This window comes from Apostichopus japonicus, chromosome 8 (genome assembly GCF_037975245.1).
Source record: "Apostichopus japonicus isolate 1M-3 chromosome 8, ASM3797524v1, whole genome shotgun sequence".
NCBI classification, from domain to species: domain Eukaryota; kingdom Metazoa; phylum Echinodermata; class Holothuroidea; order Aspidochirotida; family Stichopodidae; genus Apostichopus; species Apostichopus japonicus.
The window spans coordinates 27,412,467-27,435,727 of record NC_092568.1 but is presented as its reverse complement, the minus strand read 5'-3'; positions in this window follow the sequence as shown (position 1 = coordinate 27,435,727).

Here is a 23,261-nt window from a genome sequence, read left to right as displayed (position 1 = left end):
CGTCCCTCTTTGAATGCAATGGCGGAATGACCGATCGGACTATCTGGCAGGCCCCAATGACTAAGATCAACGAGGAGGGGGAGGGGGGGCGGATGACTATAGCCTCTAAAGCCGCCTCACCAATAGGCGATATTTACTAAGCATACGCACAAGTTATGGTTATAGAAAAGTGACGTTGTGGTCTTTAAGTGATATATATTGCGCATGAGTGGGCTTAATCTAGAAACTTCTCGTAGGAATGGGTCGGTGGGGGATAGATCACTTTTGAGAGTTTTTACAATGATCAGTCGTGAGAGTGGCTTCTTGCAAATTTAGGTCTTAAATGTGCAAACTTTATAATGCCGTCAATAATTACGTTAAGACCGTTTCGTAAATATAGTCAATTAGTCAATTTCAACCCAACAAAAGGGATTGTTGAGTTAGTATATTAACAATTTGCAACAACAAGATAGGTCATCTAAGTCTAATAAGTGAGAAATTTAAGATTGTGCTGCAAAAATTAACAAAATGATTTACTTATCAAATGTCATCAATTTAACAATTTTTCAGCGAAATGATAATTGATCACTTACAAAAATAAGAAATCTCGTCAATTCAACAATTTGAAACACAATGATTAATTAAACGCTCGCATCGGAATGTATTCGCTTCAATATGTTGCAGCAAAATGATGTCTTGCAGTAAAAATTCAGAATACGATCTTAACAGTTTGATGGCACCTTAACGTTTCCATACTTAAAGAACAGAAATGGCTCATTGGTGTTAGTGTTAAATTGACAAAAATAATAAAAAGCACAAAATTCTTTAATAAGCACGAAATTCACTCTGATAAAGTGCCACTATCCGGGGTACTTTAAAAAAAAATAGGAATTCTTCCTTTCTAAAGTTGAGAGTATAAATGAAAAAAATCAAACAAAACAAAAACTCAAGTCAATTTTTTTTTTAGTTTCCTCTTTATTTTATGTTTTTTCTTCTTTACTGATTTCTACATTTTCGGCGATAGAATTTTGAATAAAATAATTTTAAAAGGGTGGTCTTTATACTAGTATTTAAACGACTCACCGCATTGTTTATTCCACAATTACAAGGGAAAGACAAGACCCACCCATCTGAATGCCTTCATGCCTATGGTACAAATGTTATTATTTATACATCTATAATTAAAAGGTTTAATTGCACATCACTTAATAAATCATTGAGGGTTGTTTTCTTTCTTTCTGAAAAAAAGTCGTATCGATAGACAATATGCCAAAAAAAAATGAATAAAATAATAATAATCGAGTGTCTACTCTTTTAATGTACATGTCCTCAATATTTTTTTAATAGGGAACGAAGCTACGGAAGCTTATTGTTGCCACATATATAATGAATCGATATAACCTGTTACATCAAGATTAACCCATATCATCATAATATCGAATATTACCGATTGATGTTTTATAAATTGGATTATAGTATATGGTACATAGCTTTCTGTATGTATATTATATAAGATTAGTTAAACTTTTCAGGAGAATAAAAACTCGTCATTTTTGACGATATTGACCATATTCTTGACCATATTTTATAGAGATCATTTTACTTATAAGCCATATCTGGATTTCAACTACACATGTGCGATGTTAAATCGTAGATGATATACAGCTTGGTGGTTGTTTAATTTTCTATTAGGTTCTGAAATACCACAAGAATACCTCTGAAAATCACAAATATCTTTGGCGTAAAAATGTGGTCGTATTACGAATTTAAATGAATTGCTCACACCCAAAATGACGAGAAACAATGTAAGTCCAAAACTTACTCCGTTATTTGTTTTGTTGTTATAAGGATCGTTCTAAACAACATGGTATATTGAAGTATCACCTTGTGCGTGTTTTGCTGTATCACGTGTAGACACTCCAGTAGAACTTTCAAAAGAAAAACGGTTTATTAAAAATGACGCATTTCATTGCAACTATTGTTAAATATTTTAGTGAATACAGAAAGCAGAATGCAGCACCTCGTTATATTACACAATAAAACCGCTTTTTCTATTGTTAAACCTCTCTGTGCGCATTATTAAGTTGGTATTTGTAATTAAGTTCATATTTGCATATGTATTTTCTTTTTACATAGCATTCAAATAGGTAAGTGCTTCTTATAAATAAAATGCATCTAAATTGAGTGCCTTATTTCTTTTTCAAATTAACAGCTTCCATTCTTCAATAAAATTTTACAACTAAACTTAAAGCTCACTTAAGATATTTCCTTATATTGAATCAACATAATTTATCTTATAGCAGGCGATCTTCATGCGTCCTGGTTTACATCTTAAAAGAACACATACCCTCTTGCACTCGGTAATTACTTGAAATTTTGTCCAAACGTTCACTCTGTTTACCTACATTTTATACTGCAAGGACCTCTATTTGGTTTAACAGTTTAATACGATTCTGAAGAAGATAAAATGTTCTAATATCCTTTTACGAACTTTTTGTTGTCCCCTCCCCCACAAATGAAAGAAACAGAAAAAAGGCATTTCTTGCATTTAAACATTTTTGCTTTTATTCACGATAGGCTTGTTATATACCAAGGTATTGAAAGTTTATATATAAATCGTATTTGGTACTCATCTGGTTACGTCGATGTTAAAACAAATAATAATTTTGATTTATTTCATTTTATTTTAATATCCACTATTCTTGTAGGGTGACGTACTTATATACCAAGTTTTCAAGAATATTTTTTTCTCTTGAATTCTTATTTCATACAAGTGGTTGCTTTCAATCTGACAGAACACATTAATATCATTTCGTAGTATTCATGTTTTATGTTCCAAAACTACAAATACGTTTGCGCGTCGTTCGGTGATTTTGATTTCATATATATTGTTTGATTGTACCGCCACGTACATAATTTCTTATATATATATTTATATAAAGTAGTTTTGGTAACGTTTAATCAAGCAAGATCTTATCAGAAATGAACATGGAATGTATTTTAATGAATGGATGTGGTGTAGAGCAATTCTTCATACGATATGCCATTTACTTCCAAATTGTATTCAAATTCAATTAATCGACTTATACTTCAAGTTAGGGATCGTCTACTATTGAAGATTTGAACACATACGTTGTTATTCCGAAGACAGTCCTCCTATCTAATAATGTCTTAGCTCTTCGTTAATGTTAAATTTCAAGACAGCCGTAGACTTGTCTTCGTGCATTAAATGTAGATATATTACAGTCGGTTAAATGATCAGTCCTTTCGGACTAATTGTTAAACGTAGCGTAATATATGTTAAATTTCATATCAAATATTTCTACAATATACACTACCGAGGATCAAAATCTGGGTCAGTAACTCAAATTTGGGGAAATATTGCACAGGCCTGTCAAGTATTTGTCTTTAATATCACACCCACACACATATATACACATACACACACACCCACACACATATATTTATTTATTTATATATATATATATATATATATTCAAGGTAGCAGTTGTGCGAAACGTACATCTGATGGGTTCGTCTGATGGGGCAACTCTGTTGAAGCTGACTGCCTTAGTGTTTAACAATAGTTAGCCACTAGCGTTGTTTGTTTGTTTTATTGACAGCGTTTAAACAAAGTGCATTCGGTTTGCGCATGAGTAGTCTGTTTTGCCGGTCATACATGTTCTGAAGCATCTTCCCAGTGAATATCTGGTGTGGATTTTGGCGCAGTATGCGCATTCTCGTCGACAAGTTGCGCTCCCTAGTCGTTTTTGTTCCCTGTGATGGAAAAAAAAGAGGAAAATATAATAATCCTGTCTTTTGCGTTAACTTGAATAAAAATCCCAAAATTGTGTAATGCGAATAGAGAATACGGATGAAAACAATTTACAGTTCAGGACTAGTGGACAACTGATAAGTTGTAGTGAATGTCTATGCGTTTATCATGATTATCTGCTCGTCCATTTAATGATAAAGCAAGCGTTATAACAAGACATAGCACACAGCCAATCTTCTGAGTCCATAAACGAATTTAGTTTAACTTAAAGAAAGAACTTGTCACATCGAAAATTCTTAATAACAGATAAGGAGGGAAATGAAATGATAAAGGACTCACATTAAAAGGTAAAATATTAAAAAAAAAATAAAGGATAAAGGAGAGAGAAAGGAAAAGAGTTCACTTGAGGTATTTTAGTGCAGTTCTTTTGCAGTCAGGCCTAAGTGCATGCTATTTTCGAACTCGATCGTTGAATACACGAGAGAATAACTGAAGTGTTCGTAAAAGCCAACGCGTATCACGAATTTTTAGCCAGCGGTATATGTACATGTTAGTAGATGATCATAGTGAAAACAAAATTCTAAAAATCTTAATTTCACAACAACAGCAAAAAATGCTAAAACCCTAAATCTCTCTTTTGACTGTTTAGTTTAGTTTAGTTTAGTTTAGTTTAGAGACCCACGGATCAGGAAGCCGTACAGTAGCTTATTCGAGACCCTATCCGTGTTAGATCGTGTATGAACACCGGCTTATTTCAAGCCTTCTCTTTCCGATAAGTGTGCATAGGATAACGAGGCAGAGGTGTGAATTCGCTCCCGTTCCTGTTCCCAGGAACGCCATTTAAGGTCCCCATCCGACTGACAAGAGTGTATACCCCAGCAACTGACTACTTTCTCCAATACTGAGGTAGGTAAAAGCACCCCATTCAAAATCACTGCAGTGCAGCCATGACGAATAAAGTTGACAGTACGCAGACGCTTATCATATAAAATTCAAGTTTACTCAGAAACCGAAAAAAATGGAAGCGGTAGAGAGAGAAAGAAAAGACGCGTTTAAAAACCACGCTCATAGTCATAACCAACATAAACTGATGCTTGGATTACCAATCATTATACCTCGTTCTAATTTCTTCTGGAATATTTGTAATTTTGTTATAAAGTATATCACTATATATGCCTTGTTTTAGTCTTCTCTTTGTTTAGGTAATAATAATATTGTTTTCAGCCACTGTAACAATCTAAATTCTAACATAACAAACATAGATCATCTTATAGTGATTGCTATAAATGACACCAATGATACAACGCACCAATGTTATAATGCGCGCATGAACGGTTTTTGAAGATTAGAAAAGTTTGATAAATTTGTCAACATTTTTTTGACATGACATTTGATTGATCATTTTGAGTATGTTAATAATAACACTAATAACAATTTTAATAATAATAACAACATTTAGAACTGATGACCGGATGGTCATTCCTTAAATAGCTTTGGACATTTGAGGCAAAGTTTTTAAAGATTTGCATGATTTGTATATTGGTATGCTCAACTATATAGGGATTTGAGACTGGTCTAAAATTGATTTATTCTTACAGAACATTATACAAATAGCATTGTATTTACTGAATAATCTCTTGATAAACTGCATTATTTAAATGGAATAATTTGCACACACACACACACACACACACACAAAATCAGATTTCAATATTGGAAACGTTGTGAATAAGACAATGTTGTGGAAGTGTAATCAGGGAGACAAATGTACGCAAATGACTAAAAACTTAGAAATCCCCTCGCGCAAAGCATGATCAATATTTCCTAAACCCTGCATCTCACCCTTCCTGGTCTGATCCTGTCCCCCTGCACCCCCTCTCTGGCCAGATCTTCCCCTGAGATCTTACTGCAATCGTTAAATGATTGAATCAATTCGAAAAGGAGATTGCAAAAGTGCGACATTAGCCATATGCTTCTTAAAAACTCATCTTGACAAAATCAAAATCCGAAGGAATTCTGAGAATTTTAAAGCCTTCAATCAACACATATCACAACTTCTTCTTCTCCTTTTCAAGTTTTCCTGTTTTTTTCTGTGTTTTTTTTTTGGGGGGGGGGGTCCATCTTTCCTTCTAGCTTTCTTTCCCTTTGCCGTGTGCAGTCCCATATTTGTGTCCAATTTCAGCAATTTAAAACCATCTTACGGTTATTTGCAACGTTATTATAAATCAAGTGGGATGTTTGTTTACGTAAAGCCGTTTTAATACATACTTGAGACGTGATTCCGACAATGTTTGACACATAACAGTGGTCATTATCGCCAATTCTATCCCAGCCAATCCCTTCATTTGGCCCTTTGTTGCCAATTAGCCTCAAACTTGTACAAGTTTCCTCTATAGGCAATGTGGTTGTATATGCTATTTATCGTCAATAAACAAGTTACTAGATCCGAGATTCGTGTAAAATATTGTAATCAACCACGAAAGAAATATGTCGAACTTCTCCATAGAGGTATAACGTCACTGTTTCTTTCTGTTTTCTTGCACATTTTTTTCTGAAGAAACGTTTGCAGAGTCAGTCTAACAACACCTTTAATAAGACGACTATAGGGCTAGAGAAGATCATAAAATTAAAAAAAAAGCGTTTCAAATTTAGCACGGATTTTGCGAAAACAACATCATCCTCAAATGGTAAAAAAAAAATTTTCCACCTGGGGGTATGGATAACTTGATGAAATCGTTGTTGGGTATGACCGTGCATGTATTAAGTAAATTATTTGGAAATGCTTTCGTCTGGATTATCATATCAAAAATATTATAGAAAAGAGGTAACCTGAATTTTATGCTTATGATGTGAAGATATTAATCGTCAGTTTTGTTTTACACTCTCCTGGTTGTTGTTATTATCTATACAATGCCTGAATTTAGAAGAGAGTTATAGAAGGGAGTTATACAGACGGGTTTTTCCTTCCATATTTTGGTCATTTCTAGCTTTCCAAATTTCTGTCGCAAATTTAACTCTGCAACCAACAATTGAAGCGATAATCTGTACAAATGCATCAACATTAAAGATTTGCGGAAACGTTTGACAAAATGACGACTTTTTTTGGTAAAACTTAACTCGGTTAAACCATACACACATGATTCATTATAGCCTATAGTACAGTCGTTTTTCAAGTTGTACCAATCTGGTGTCGGTGAATCACATGCGGGTTCACCAGGGTAATCTGGTAAACAACACACCATTGTTTCGCAATGGTGTTATAATGGTCATCTCCAAATCCTTGTCCTAATAAGTTATAATACCGTTTTACTGAAATTTCAAAACAGGCATAAAATTTATTACATATTACATAATATCATACTGTACCTGATCACATATCCAACTTTACCTTGATACTAAATTATGAACAATCTTGATTATATGATATTATCACCATAATACCATAGTTAACTTCCATTCATATTCTATAAGATCGTAAACACGTGCTATAGTCACATTTTCCCTGCTTCGATGATACATACGACTGCCATGTTATTTACAATGCGAAGAAACCATAATCAATATAATCAACAAATCTAAATTCAAATCAACTTCTTAAATAAACACCCCCACCCCCCACCCCAAAAAAAAAATATATATATATATACCTTCCAAATGGCATATTTTCTGGTGCATCCACTGGAATTTCTTGTGCCTGGAATAGTTCATCGAGATCAAGTAGGTTACCAGCTTGGTCAGCAGGGTAGGCATACACGGTAACAGACAAGAGTACCAACAAAAGACATACAGATGAAAGCTGAGACATTTTGATAAACCGAAGGCGTCTTATTGGTTTGAGCTGAGAGGGGGAAAAGAATGAGAAAACAGCTTGATTAATGAGAAAGAAATGTTTTCACAGGGGTGGATCTATTTAAAAACAAAAAAAGGATGGGATGTCCCTGGAGTAGTGAGAGCGGACTCCCATGTAAGGATTTAAGAGTTCCTCCCTTAGAAAAAGGAATAATAAAATGTAAAATGTTCTTTGGTGCTTTATGAAGCAAATTTAGACTATACGTAAAGATCTATAATTGGGGTCTACACGCAAGTTTGTGCTACTAACTATACTATCCACCCCAATCCCACCTTGGGCCCACGCCTGTTACATAATAGTGATGATGTTGCAAATATGACAACATAGGCTATATAAAAACTATGTATCAACGGGAAGATGCACCAGTTTGCTTATAGGAACAAATGGAAAAGTTAATATTTTTTGAGGGGGAGTGGTGTATATCATTTATCTTGTGGTGCCATTTTGAACCTTTAGCTACAATGACTTTCAATTTCTGTCTTTTCTTTGACAGTTACCCTTGAGATAAATTAGTTCTCGAAAAAGTGATATGAAAACTGAATACGTTGGAATCTGAAAGAATAACTGGTTTCTAAGTGGTTATACACATTCTATCGATGAAGTTTTACACGCATGTAAATTAGGTGTTTGCTTCTCTCGTTTTAAAGTATATATAAAAGAATTGTTCTCAAAGTTGTATCTAACTTCCATTGATTCACCAAATTTCAAATTTTATAGGAAAAAAAGGTGACTTTGACATGTTGGCAGCATCCCCTTCTCCCCCCCCCCCCTGCTTTCCCCGATTCTATTAGTCAGAAAACAAAGAAATCACTCAAATTTGAATGTTTAGATTAAAGTTATATTAGTATATTTCATGCTCCAACTTTGAATATTCTGAATATCTCCCTCCTGTGATGAATAGTCAGAAACTTTTCCCAAATTTGTTTTTATGTTTTTCGTTTTCTAAAACTTTGCAGTCGATATTGTTAAGCGTAATTGCAAAAAATTCCAGTAACATATTGACGTCGTTCTAAGTTTCTCGTCTTTGCCCCCGTCTTTTTACGTAAAAGGCCACGCCTATGTGATCGAGAAGAAGATGAGAAGTTAGCACCAAGAGTTCATTTGAACTTCTCCTATTACTCATTGCCAGAAGGAATATTTACTCAAGTTGCAAAAATATCGATAAGTTATTCAAATCCAAAATCACTTTTCTTTAATTAAAGTGGAAACAACGAGCCATACACACCGAATAGATGTCGTTATGTTTGTCACTTTTTGTCTGGGCGGGGGAATTGAGGGGTGGGGAATTGAAGGGTGGGGAACTGAAGGGTGGGGGTGGGGTATCAATGGAGTGGGTGTTAGTGGCGTGCACGTGATTTCATAGGTGTGGCTAGAGGCAAATTCTAAATTTACCCCGATTGATGTAGTTACAGGGACAATGCACCATTTATGGAATGGCTATAAAGGCGAATGAAATAAATTATAAGGGAGGGGGGTTGCTGTGATCAATGAAATCGATTCCCATGCAGGGGCGGGGGCGTCGTAACATAGAACTTAACATATACATTAATTAATAAAAATTTGCACACAAGCCTTTTGTAAACAGAAAGGTTTCATTCTAAACTAAAATTATTCACCTTTTCAGTCAACATTTATAGTTTATGTAACATTTTATCTGTAATCCATTAACCTAAGTGGTTTATCCACGCAAGCAGGAAACTAGCCGAATGGTGGTTGCTTAAAGAAGACGCCACACGAGAGCTTATGTCAAAGTATTTTCCCCATTAACAAACACTGGGGGGGGGGGGCTGGGGAAGGGCCTATTAGCTTAGTTAACAGACAACTTTAAACGTCGAACTTGAAAGAAGAGTGCTCCTGAAAACGCCTAAAAAATCTTCAAATTCACAGCCGTGATTTAAACCACAGAATAATAGCAGCGCTCTACGGTTTCAGACAGTGCCTAAATATATATATAAATATATTTTTGTCCTAATATTTTTTCAACAAATTTAACTATGTTAAAAATACAGGTTTCATTCTACACTATAACTATTCCCCTTTTCAGCCAACGTTTATAATGTATGTCACATTTAATCTGTACACCATTATCATAAGTGGTTTACCCATGCAAGCAGGAAACGAGCAGAATGATGGTTGCTTAAAGAAAACGCCACACGAGAGCTTATGTCAACGTATTTTTCCAATTAACAAACACAGGGGGGGCTGGGGAAGGGCACATTATAGCTTAGTAAACAGACAGCTTTTAACGTCGTGCTTGAAAGAAGAGTGCTCCTGAAAACGTCTATTTAAAACAGAAAATCTTTAAATTCACAGCCGTGATTTTAAATTTAATTATCAAAACAGCTCTCTTCGATCTTAAACAGTGCAATTAAAAAATAATAATAATATATGCTATAAACTTTGTTTTTGTTCCTAATATTTTTGTAACCAATGTAACGCTGTGAAATTGATTATCTAGGAATAATTTCACTCGAGAAGCAGATTTTACCATAATTTCGTTTAATTAGGAATCCTACACGCACAGAATACAGGCAGGTTAATGGGCAGGGTGAAAACAAAGATATATGTAAGAGGATTAGTAGACAAGGTATGAAGAGAATAATGAACCAACAGGTGGAAGAGGAGAGGTATAGGAGACAAACAGTAGAGGGACAAAGAGAGGATTAAGGGAAGAGGGTAAAAAAAGTGCTGATGGCGATACTGATGGCGATTGAGTACAATAGTCAAAAAGGAAAAAAACAACCGGAGGTTTTCCAATCGAATCGCTCTTCTATGGGATTATACCATTTGAGGATCAATCATCTACCAATATCGAGTAGAATTGACACGATTGAATCAAATGAATTTAAATCTGAATATACTTTAGGGATTAGAGAATTGTACACTTAACACGGTTCTCATAGTGTCTTCAAATCCATTAAAAAGGGATAAACATTTGACATTTTCGAAAATGCTTTGATCTGAGGGTAATGATGTGCTATAAATGATAAGCTATAAAGTGTCTTCTTGATCTGCTTCTTCTCTCTCCACCTATCTCCACCCACCCCTTTCCCTCTCCACCTCTCTCTCTCTCTCTCTCCCTGTACATTATAAAGGCTGCTCCATGTTGTTTTCATGAAAATGGCACTAAATGTTAACAAATTCAGACACTTATTGCCTACGTTTTGAACCAAGTAATTTTGTTTTGTCTTAGAAATTCAAATGAGGCAAAAAATGAAAGGCAATGACGAAAAGAATTAGCGATAATTCGAAAAAGCTTTTTGAAAAGCACATTTACATAATTTAAAGTTTTTCTGTACTTATTTATCGTAAACTCGAAGGTGTGAAAGTCAATCGGTAATCCCTGTATAAGCTTTTAAAAACATGACTGGCCACGAGTATAATGTAACCTGAATGAAATGGATATTTAATCGGTGAAAATAACCTAGCTTTATTTCCATGACAACAGACTACATCTTCAATTAAACATCACGAAATTGGAACGGATATATTTTAAGCTACAGAGGGTACGTTAATAGGGGGGAGGGGTAACGTTAAAGACGTTTCATTTCGACAATTTCTTCATATAGACCAAAATAAAGAAAAACGTCAAATTGGAAGCTTATTGTACATCAGCGTGCGCTCCACTGCTTTGTTGAAGAAATATGAGAAAAACGGAGCATTGGGTGTGCATGACATATAGTTATCATTTGGTTGAACAAACAGCGACGGGTACAGGAGAGGGGATGAGGGGGGGGGGTATCTGGCCTCTGTCCTTCCATTCACGGTTCTATTTTCCTACACCATTCCTCCTCCTCTCCCTCCTGATAACCTTTCAATCATATACTAATGCGATATGGACTATAAGCAATCATAATTATGTATATAAAAATGTAATAGTATGTTAGGGACAAAATATAAAGGGGCGTGCAGTATTCGTGATTAGATCTACAGTGCCGTATGTGATTTTGATATTGATACGCACTTAAACTTCGTGATAAATAAGAACTGACATTACTGTCGACTAAAATAAGTGAGATGCTAATACTAAACTGAGATGTCAGAAAGTCGGTCAGGTGAAAGATGTTAGTTTAAAAGTCTGTCCCAGTTTTATGGAGATGGGGTCTTTTGGCCAAACGATGCATTTAAGCTTCAATACGTATACCTTACAGGTTATTATTTTTTTTTATTATAGAAAATATACATCTCCAATTCTTTCAATCAAAAAGCAGGTCAAAGTTGATTCAAGTCTCTGGTGGCCGTTGGATTATTAACCGTAACCACTTTTGAAATGAAGAAAAACAAGACAAAATGACAAGACAAAATTAAAAAGAAAAAGCAGGAAAGTAAATCTAGTAATTTTTAAATAATGGTTCACTTCCTTTGAAAAATAAAATACATTTGAGATCGTGATTGAGCTTTTAAGATTAATTTTTGCTTATTTCAATTTGTAAAATAATACGGTGATGTAAATAAAGCAATATTTAAGAATTGAATTTGTGATTATAATCAATGTGCCCCATCGTATATACCACATAATTAAATAGAAAACGAGGCTCTTGCAGAGAAATAAAATCGGTGAAAGTGGAAGGAAATTTCCGGTAAATGGATAGAGATTTCGTCTTTTCCAAAGTGATTAAGTAATTAAGTGAGAAGTAAATCACTTGTACTTATACCAATTTAATGCCGGTTTTCATGCTGTTAGAGGTATTTAATGTCTCATTCATTTTACGTTCAGAATTTTAGAGGTGGACGTGACTTCCTGTTAATCAAAAATCGAATCAATTCGTGGAACAATTAATGTCAATATATCGCAACCATTAAAAAAGTTTTGAATATTGGATATTTAAATGTAGTTTACTATGTTATTTATACATCTTTAATTGCAGATTGCAGAAAGTACTACCAGATAATGAAGTATTGAAGTATAAGTTCAACTTTCATTAAACTTTAAGGTTAACAGATCTATACTTAACTTAAAAGACTATCCAAAGTTTATCCAAAAGGCAGTTTCCGCAAAGTTTTTGTGTGTGGATACACTGGATGGATGAGGATATACACTGCATGGGTGAGGACATACACTGCGTGGGTGAGGACATACGCTGTATAGTGAGGACATACACTCCATGGGTGAGGACATACACTCCATGGGTGAGGACATACGATGTATGGGTGAGGACACACACTGCGTGGGTGAGGACATACACTGTATGGTGAGGACATACACTCCATTGGTGAGGACATACACTCCATGGGTGAGGACATACGGTGTATGGGTGAGGACATACACTGCATGGTTGAGGACATACACTGCATGGGTGAGGACATACGCTGCGTGGGTGAGGACATACGCTGTATAGTGAGGACATACTCCATGGGTGAGGACATACACTCCATGGGTGAGGAAATACACTCCATGGGTGAGGACATACACTCCATGGGTGAGGACATACGATGTATGGGTGAGGACACACACTGCGTGGGTGAGGACATACACTGTATGGTGAAGACATATACACTCCATGGGTGAGGACATACACTCTATGGGTGAGGACATACGCTGTATGGGTGAGGACATACACTGCGTGGGTGAGGACATACACTGAGTGGGTGAGGACATACACTGCGTGGGTGACAAAAAACTATATTGATCAAGTTTAACCTATTTTTATGCTAACCATTTTTGTCTCTAATCGCTATTGCTCTGTTTAATAATTTCTTTATTGAATGACGTATTGAATGACGTAATGCGTGCACTATATTTTGTTAATGAATTGCTGTGCTATCCACGATTTTAACATGGTAACGATCTTAAATTGATCCCACAAGAAAACAGTTTAATTAAATTAAATAGAAACCATGAAAAGGTCACGGAGTCGGTTGTTCATTGAATAGTTGGTAATTGATAGGTTTTATCTTGAAACATGTCGGGACACTATGGTATCGTGTATTGAGCGACGATCATGCTTGTATATGCAGCTTGGAGCTATCTTCATTTTTGTTCTGTTTTGCGATTTTTCCACCGCGTTCAGGAATTAATTGGAACATTTTAAAATTTTAAAATGTTCAGCAAAAATAATATAATCAAGTTATCATTGAAAATAACCATGTGCAGGTAATGAGAAGAGTAAAGTGTACAATTAACTTAGTCAAACATTCGAGATGTGCCACCCTTGAAATATTCCGACTGGTTGAGTTGTATACAATGGTAGATTCGAACAATTTTTTTTTTAATTATAAACTCCAAAGTGTATGTTTTTGTTCGAACCCTAAGGCTTACGTCTGTGCTCAGATCACAGAAGTACTGAGTCAGATCATAGAAGTATTTTTCAGATCACGTAAGTACTGAGTCCATAGAAATTATGTGCTCAGATCACGTAAGTATTGAGTTAGACCATAGAAGTATTAGTCAGATCACGTAAGTATTGTGTCAGATCATACAAGTATTAGGCAAATCACGTAAGTATTGAGTCCATAGAAATTATTCCATAGAGATTATTACCTCCATAGAAATTCTTTTGTGTTGAGATCTTGGACTTATTACCTTGCTACAAAAATATGACTTTTGTGATTATTTAGATTAAGAATTCCCAATCTCCTACAGATATATACTTATGATGCACATAAGACATTTGCCATCGCATAGTAGCTCTGTTTCTCAACTGGACAGTAAAAGCAGTCTCGGTTCACTATAAGCAGACTTCACAATTTAAGGTCTTTGGTATACACGTGCATGGATGAAGAAATCAATTCCTCTTGAATTATGACACACCGAGCGATAATTAACATCAAACTATACAGAATTGGTCGTAGGAGTACTAAGATGGCTTAAGTTAGTGAATTTTCGTTTCTGTTGAAGGCATGAAGGTCTTCCTTCTTGAAATATTTTACATGGCAATAAAAACCAATATAATGATGTGTTGACCTACAGTGTGTCGTATAACACCTGATTAACCACGTATATACTATAGGTAATTGATAAAAAGACACAAGTCACAAAGATTAACCTTGGTCAGTTTTGTAAAAAAAAAAAGTGCGAAAAGTACGAACTTGCGGGTTGCAAATTTCTCTGCGAAGAATTATTTATTGAATGAATTTCTTGAAGAAATCACTCTTTCTCTATAGATATCGAATTTATTTTGTGATGCAAAGTGTAAAATGAAACTCGAGTAACAACATGCTCAAAGTTACCGTATATAGGTAGACTATGTTATGTACTTGCTATACTTCTATGTATTGAGCACGTTTGCAACAGGAAATGAACATCTCAATCTTTGTTAAACACACACACACACACATACACGCAAACACACACAAATATATATATATATATATATATATATATATATATATATATATATATATATACATGTGCGTGTGTGTGAGTGAATCATGTTTTCTTTATCGTTATCTCGTATGTTTCTTTATCTTTTTCCTTGTTAGCTCTATTTTTGTAGCTCAATAGAAAGTTGAAATGCCAATGAAAAGGTACATTATTTATAAAACAAACATATATACGTAATGCATATACATTATGGATCTGCAATATCAATCTACATTTAGCATAATTTCCATGGATACATATACATCTTCATTTTTTACACCATGCATAATATTCTTTTACCTTTATACCTACACCTCCATCTACACTTGCATAGTATATCAAAATCTACGTTTGCATCTACGTTGCATGGTGCACATACATCTATACGTCTGGACCTACACCTATATATGTTTGCATGGTATACCTACATCTACGCTTACATGGTACATCTACGTTTGCAATCTACTTGTACGTTTGCATGGTCATCTACATGTACGCCTGCATTAACACCTACATCATATACCTACATCTACCTCGGTATCTACATTTTTATATCCACATCTATATATCTACACATTTTTATGCTTCTTTCAAACTTTAATAACCACTTACAATTAACCAAGGGCGGCGGAAGCACTTTTAATCTGGGGGGGGGGGGGGGCACCGACATCAAAGGGCACTTTGCAGAAATTCGATTGGACTGATGTAGCCTTATATTTAGTACCCTTTATAACTCTTATTTTGTTATCTTATTTGCGTATACACATCACTCAAGGAAAATATGCATACTAGCATTGCAATATCCAATGTGCAATTGGGAAAGAAGGAACAAGTTTGCTTTTGAGACAAAATGAGGTGAAATCATGCTAGTTGCTAATGTAGGAATCTCCGAATTAGAGTTTATTTCTTGTTAATATCTTACCAAATTTTTTCCATTCGAAATAGCTTTGAGTTTGACCCACCATCGGTTGGCGCGGAGCGTACACGAAAATTTTTGGTTTTGCAAACCCCTCAGATGGCCGGAAACGGCCCTTCCCGGGTGTTCATTCTGGTTCCCTGGCCTCTTGCAACACTTGAGACACCTCAATTTTTATGTAGAAAAAGGGCACATTTTTAACCTGAGGAAAAGTGGGGGGGCACGTGCCCCCTGTGCCCCCCCCCGGTTCCGCCGCCCTTGCAATTAACCAAGTAATTATTGTACATACGTTTTTATATCTTATTCCGTATATTAATCATATATATCTTTATCAGGACAGTAAAAGTGACGATAATATAAACACAGGCCGAGTGATATTACGCGAATATATTTTTTTCAAAATTGGAATTTCACACATACCTGCTTCTAATATAATTTATTTAAATAATTTGTCTTTTGTCACTTCTATCCATCAATATATTATAAAGTGAAGAAAAAACACAAAAATCACTAAAAACAACTATATAGCACTCACTCACTTACACACTCACCACCCCCCCCCCCCCCAATGACAAGTGTTGTTATATTATAAGCTTCTCGTTAATAATACATGGAGTGCTATACAAATATAAATGTTAAACTTAAATCAGTTTCCATTAACTGGTATGAATATTAAATAAATTAACAACAGTCGAACGGGAAGTATCTCAAAGCCTTTCGGGGCAATCTTCACACAAAATGACAACTTTACTTATCAAAAAGATGTATTCCATAACATAATTCCTTGGTGGGTGAAGAAAACAAAATAGGTTTTCAAAGCATATGTATAATGTCAAAACTAATATATGCATAGTTTGTATGTGTCCACTCCTACAGGGATCAAACTGGCTTGATAGAGTTTAAGTCGCGTCAATAGATGCGCCCACAACCGCTACAAATGAAATGTATTGAGTCAATGACATGATTATAATTATGTATTGCACTGTCCCCTCCAGCGCGTAGAAGAAGGAAATGAAAACAACGAATAAACTATCGTTACATAATTGAAGTTTTTTATTCGTTTTGAAAAGACTATGCGTAATTTTAACAAGTTATTGATTCCCCAGCGGAGAGTATATGTATCATATTGTACGTTATAAACATGCAGAGATATTAGAAAAGAAATTTATTAATTGGAATATTTTAATATTTAATACACATTAAAGAAAGAAAGAAAAAAACACACAGATAGAAGAACTTATATATAGAAATATCCAGTTTAAGATGTGACTGCCTCAGGACCAAACAGTGACAGGCAAGTCTTAATGTTAGAATTTCCAAGAACGCCTTGTTCTGTTCTATCAACCATCATTAAATATTGTAAGAGAATTTGTTTTCTTTAGCAGGTTGTATATAGCGTTGAATGACTGAATTAAAGATTGTTATGTAGTTAGGGAAAAAGTTCCCTTATGAGTCCTCCTTAATAATTCATTCTCATTTGTGATGGATTTAGAGTCACTTGCAAGGGATCGAGTGAGTGTAATCATTAGAACATTGTATATTTGCCGGAAGACCTTCATTTGTGAAAGCAATTTAATCAGTCGCCAAATCTATTATTTAACAATTTACTGTATGGGGACAATAAATAAACTGTAGAAACATCATTCAAATCCCTTCCAAAATTGCACATATTATAAACATGTCATTTCGAGCACAGCGGCAAATATAATCCGTAGTATTTTTTTTGGGTGGGGGTGAGGGTGGGGTGTGGGTGGGGGTTGGGGTGGAAGTGGGGAGGTCCATGAATGAACGAACTTCTTTTAAGAAATAAAGAAAAAGAAATGAATTGTAAACTTAATGGACGTGCAGTTTCTTGGTGCATATACTAACAACTTTGTAATCAGTTTCATTGTATATGCTTTCATCTTTCACAAACAATCCCCATATTAATTTCACTTTCACTTCATTTTCAGGGTTAGTTACAAGGATACAGCTTCAGGATTAAGCTAATACGAATTGTTGGTAAGTACTGCCTCACTTCAGCATGTTGTATGCTATAATGTATAACTATACAGTTATGATGGGGAAAAAACATTACCAAATATTAATTTGAAAGTGGTTCATGTTCCTTCAAGAATTATTACTTTTGTACCATTTTACGCGAAATTCACACACACGTTGCAAAACATCGATTTGTACATATCGAGAGGTACAGGGCTGCGATGACATTAGCTTAACTGTTCAAGCCCCCTTTTTTTCAAGTTACGCCATGATAGTAGGTACATTCCATGTCAAACGGTTTTGTGCTCCTAAGAGAATGTTCATCGGAAGACCTTTTTCGTCAGTAGAATATTATGGGTTACGTTGCGTTAGACGGTAGGGTTTACACTATAACGCATAAGGCCTACTATGTGTTTCAACTGTGGTATTACCTTCAAGACGACTCACCTTTTCTGATAAAACTCTAACCGCGGCTCATGTGTGTAAGATATAGCCTATAAGATTTAAGATCTTAAAAATGAAAATGGATTTCACAACAGCAAAGGAAGTTTGTGCTGTAACGGGAATTGGAACCAGTGACGTCAGGATTTCAACATTTGTAATCATGTGCTCGTTGGTTCCAAGTCCGATCTACGTATTTTTCTAATTTTAATTTATTCATAATTTCCCAGTCAGTTTATCGTTATTCATTTACTTTTATAGTTTCATAAGTGGCGCAGGCCAAATAAATCAATTTCTGCCAATATAGGTTAAAGTTCAGCACTAAATCCGCCCCTTCTTGGGCTGGCGGAGTAATAACTTTCCGACCGCCTTGTCCGGGATTCATATACCATGACTAACAAGACTGCTTAACCCACAGAAAGCTCATTTGCTTATCATTGTGCGACAATTCTATTAAGATGTTTGACATGTAATTATCTAGCTTGGCCCTTTTAAATATATTCACAACCCCATGCTACGGTTCAGTTCATCTAAGTTCAAGTTGATTGAAAGAAAATATTCAAAACAAAATACGGAACAAAATAGAGATAATAATACACGTTTAATCAAACTTTTTAACTGTTTTCAACTGTTTAAACTCTCTATTACCGCGATAAACTACAAACTAAACAGCTGTTTCCAAATTTGACACCGATTTCCTTTGCGAATCTTGACATTTTTTCGGTAAAATTAATCGGTAGGAAAACATGTCTTGTGCATATAAATTACACGCAGGGCTATTATCATATTAATACAAACTTCTAGTAGGATATATTCTAGTGTAAACAATGTAAACTCAGAGTCGTGAGTCAGTTCAAAATATTACACACACACACACACACATATATATATATGTGTATATATATATATATATATATATATATATTAATATATATATATATATATATATATATATATATATATATATATATATATATATATATATATATATATAATATTTATACCGAGGCGTATGAACTAAGCAATAGCTTATCAATTTTCAATTTTCTTTCAAACTAAAGATAGTATCATCACGTTTTAAAATTTAAATGATTCTGCCATTTATGATAGCAAAGATATCTATACATTCCTTTCTCGCTCCAAAAAAAATATTCAAGTTAGATCAAATGTGACAAATTACTTTGAAACATCAACAAACAGATTAACTTACCGAAGAATGAATGATATATTTTCACTGTTGTTAAAATATGACCTATACAGATGATGGATTAAATCTTGCTGTCGAGATGGAGCCCAAAATAAAACTTTTCCACAAAGTTAAAGAAATGTAATCGGCTATTACTGCAACTGGAAGTAGTCACACTAGGTCGAAACGAATCACTGAAGAAGCGTAAGCTTGGCCGACTTATTTATACAAACTGGAACTGTTCATAGATATACTTCGTTCATGATTTGTGACGTTATCGGTAGAACTCATTGCTCACGCCCACTTTTCTTTCGATTGACCAATCAGAAAAGCGCTTTTTTGTCATCGCGTGGACGTAGACACTATTGTTAGTCTATTCTATTCTGTTGTGTTTAGTTACCGTCACATCCATTCATCATCGTTCATGAATTCTCTAACGTTAAAAAATACTTGTTAACATAAGATAGCTTACCAGTTTTGTATTTTTGAATGACAAATTTGTTGACGTGAATAACCGCTTACTTGAAATATGGCGTGTCATCCCAAACAGTTACGGGTTAGCGGACATCAAACGAACAGTATACAGCTTACGCATTGTAGTGTATTTCAACATTCCAACATTTTGGTACCGTAGAAAAGACTTAACAGTTGCAAGCGATGTAATCTCTGGGTAAACTCATGACGTAACATATAAGAGGATTTAGAGGCGGAATCAGAGGTAGTAACCGGGTCCTCGCTTCTGATACAGTATAAAAATTATATGGAAACATAACTTCCGTGGTTATTTCGGGCCCTTCTTGCGAGAAATTATGGATGGACAAGAACAGGACTGGTACTGAAAATTATAACTCAATTTGCACAGCTGTGTGGAAACGTATATAGCTTTGATACTTCTTGTGCTGCTATATATGAGTTATTTATGTCAGAAATAATGTTGCAAATTAAACCCTGAATAGGGATAACGTACCCTGCAGACTTGATTGTATCCGTTAGTAGCTTAAACTACATTTGAATTAAGTAATTATGGAATGTTCGTTCTTTTTTTGTTCTGTTTTTTTTTTTTGGTGAAAACATATTAATTAAGAGTGATTTATAGCCTTACCGACTTGACGTTTGAGAGACAATGGAATGAGTATAAAGTGATAACACATAAATAGCTAGAATGAATTTGCTAATGGAAACGGTTTTAAATTATTCATTTATTTATTTATAATTCAGTCTGTCTGATGAGCGCTAACACTGGATCGAAACATTAGACCCTCTTAATTTGGAATAATTACTCATTTGTTCGTTCGTTCGTTTATTCATTCATCGTTAAAATATGTCATTTCTGACGTCCTTTGTGAGATATAATCATGGGAACGGTAATATTTGTCATACCGGACCTTTGACACAGTCGTCTATATGGTAGACCTTGTACCTTTGTTACACTATTGAGTGTATACACGGTAAACAGTGGTTAGTCATAGATGAATGACCGCAAGTGAAACATAAAATATTCTGAAAAATGAAATGATAACAAAAGAGAGGGTTGTAGTTGATTATATCGACTGTAGCATAAATAAGTAAGTGGTTAAACAGTTAACTGAACTGAAGTTCATTCATTAACAAAACGGCTGAAAAATGTCACATTTATTTTTAGGTCAACCTACAAAGCATTTTATATTGTGGAGGTACAACTATTAAAACGTTTGGTGCTGCCAACCATATGAATTCATCTGGTAACAGTAAGCGACGGTATATGTCAATTGAGCTGCAAACGCCTTGCTCTTTTTATTTACAAATCAACAATCCACTGAGGAAAGTTATAGGATAATTCTTAAAATTAAGGGGGGGACGGGAGGGGTGGTCATGCGGTACACACACAAAAAAAGGACAAAAAGAAACTCGGTTAGTGTAATGTAGTTGAAATGATGGAAATTACAGCAGCCTTTGTATCGAAGCCCTCACTTTGTAAATTATACACCAAGAAAGGGAAATATTCCACCATATAATATATAGATGGGAAAAGAAACCTTTTGGACGGGATGCATGGAAGAGGATCTGGTATATATATATGTATATATATATATATATATATATATATATATATATAGACATATATATATATATATATAAACATATGTATATATATATATATATATATATATATATATATATATATATATATATATATATATATATTTGTGTGTGTGTGTTTGTGTGTGTGTATATTATATATGGGGTTGGCTTATACGGTAAATGAAGAAATATTTGACGAAGTAGATAATTTATATACTACGTTTCATTCTCAATCTTATCAGTTTAATGCATCTATCGAAATTCTCGGAGTTGTAATAATATCTCTTTTAACAATTCTTGAAAACATTTGTCGCTTTCACGAAGTAACCTCTTTACATTTTCGGTAATCTAGTTTAAGAACAAAAGACATTTAAAGTTCAAAAGGGTGAAATTACTACCGATAGAATGCTTGAAGACAAAGCAAGTATAGTCTTGTCGAGGATAACATTGCAACGGTGAGATGAAAAGATATAGGGCAGCATGGCGAGTGGGAGAAGAGCTCAGACATAGATAGTTACATTATTATCTTATTTATTATTTACAACACAATGATGCATGTCAAAATGTTGCAGACCTAATAAGTAAACGATCTTATATTTTTGCTTTCATTTTGAAGTAGTTAATATTTCAATCAAACTACTCTGTTTTCTCGAGATATTCAACATCTGTTATGACAATTATTGCATCAAATTATTTTCAGTCTCAAGTATTATCGAGACAATATCAGTTATACAGATAAGAACTATTTTATTCTTTCTAATATAAATAATAATTAACCTTAACATTTTCAAAGGATCGCTAACTGGTGATATAATGTCCATATTAAGGTCGTTTGGCGGTAAAATAATTATAAAATAAAAATTGTTATATATAAAAATTAGAAAGGTTATATTTACTATATCTTTCGGGATATGAACCATTTGGCGCAATCCATCTCAACCAGAATCTGATTCGTCGGAAACTTGAAAAGTTAAACAGTAAAAACTTGCGACGAAGTTCAAATACTCTTCAATTCATGAACAACATTTCGATCCATGTTCGTCTTTGTGTATTTCAAAATGAATTAATATTGTAAAACATTGAATCCATATTTGTCTTTGTGTATTTCAAAATGAATTAATATTGTGAAATATTGAATTTGGAGGTCATGTTGCACGTACTAATGTTTCCATTAGGCAAATTTCGTGATTGAAGAAAAAAACCCGGAAGCTATCATAATATTCATACATCCCCGTGCACAATGGAGAGTACTTCCGCAGTCATCAGCATGTATATTCAACTTGACTGACCAAGTTCATTGAATTACTGACGACATAATCCTACTTCCTAAAGCTATTACTTCCGATATTCTGACAAAACAGTAGGAAAACCATATATAGAGGTATATACCTGTGTGTATACTTGCACGGTATTATTATATTAGGAGGAGAGGGACAAACAGATGGTGAGAAATTGCGAGAGGTCAGAGAGAGTCATTTGAGTGGCCATGAATCTAGAGTTCGATTGGTGGGGTATAGGCCGGGGAACGGGACGGACGGTTAGCAATGTCGTGCACAGTTGGGGCCATATTTCACTGTTCTGGATTTTCCAACTAACTACAATTTCAATTATATATATATATATATATATATATATATATATATATATATATATATATATATATATATATATATATACATTTTTTGAATTTTGCAGCCAAACCTCTACTCAGAGTTTCATGCTTACTAGCAATCGTCAGGAGGTGTACTAAAAAGCTATCTCTCTTTCATC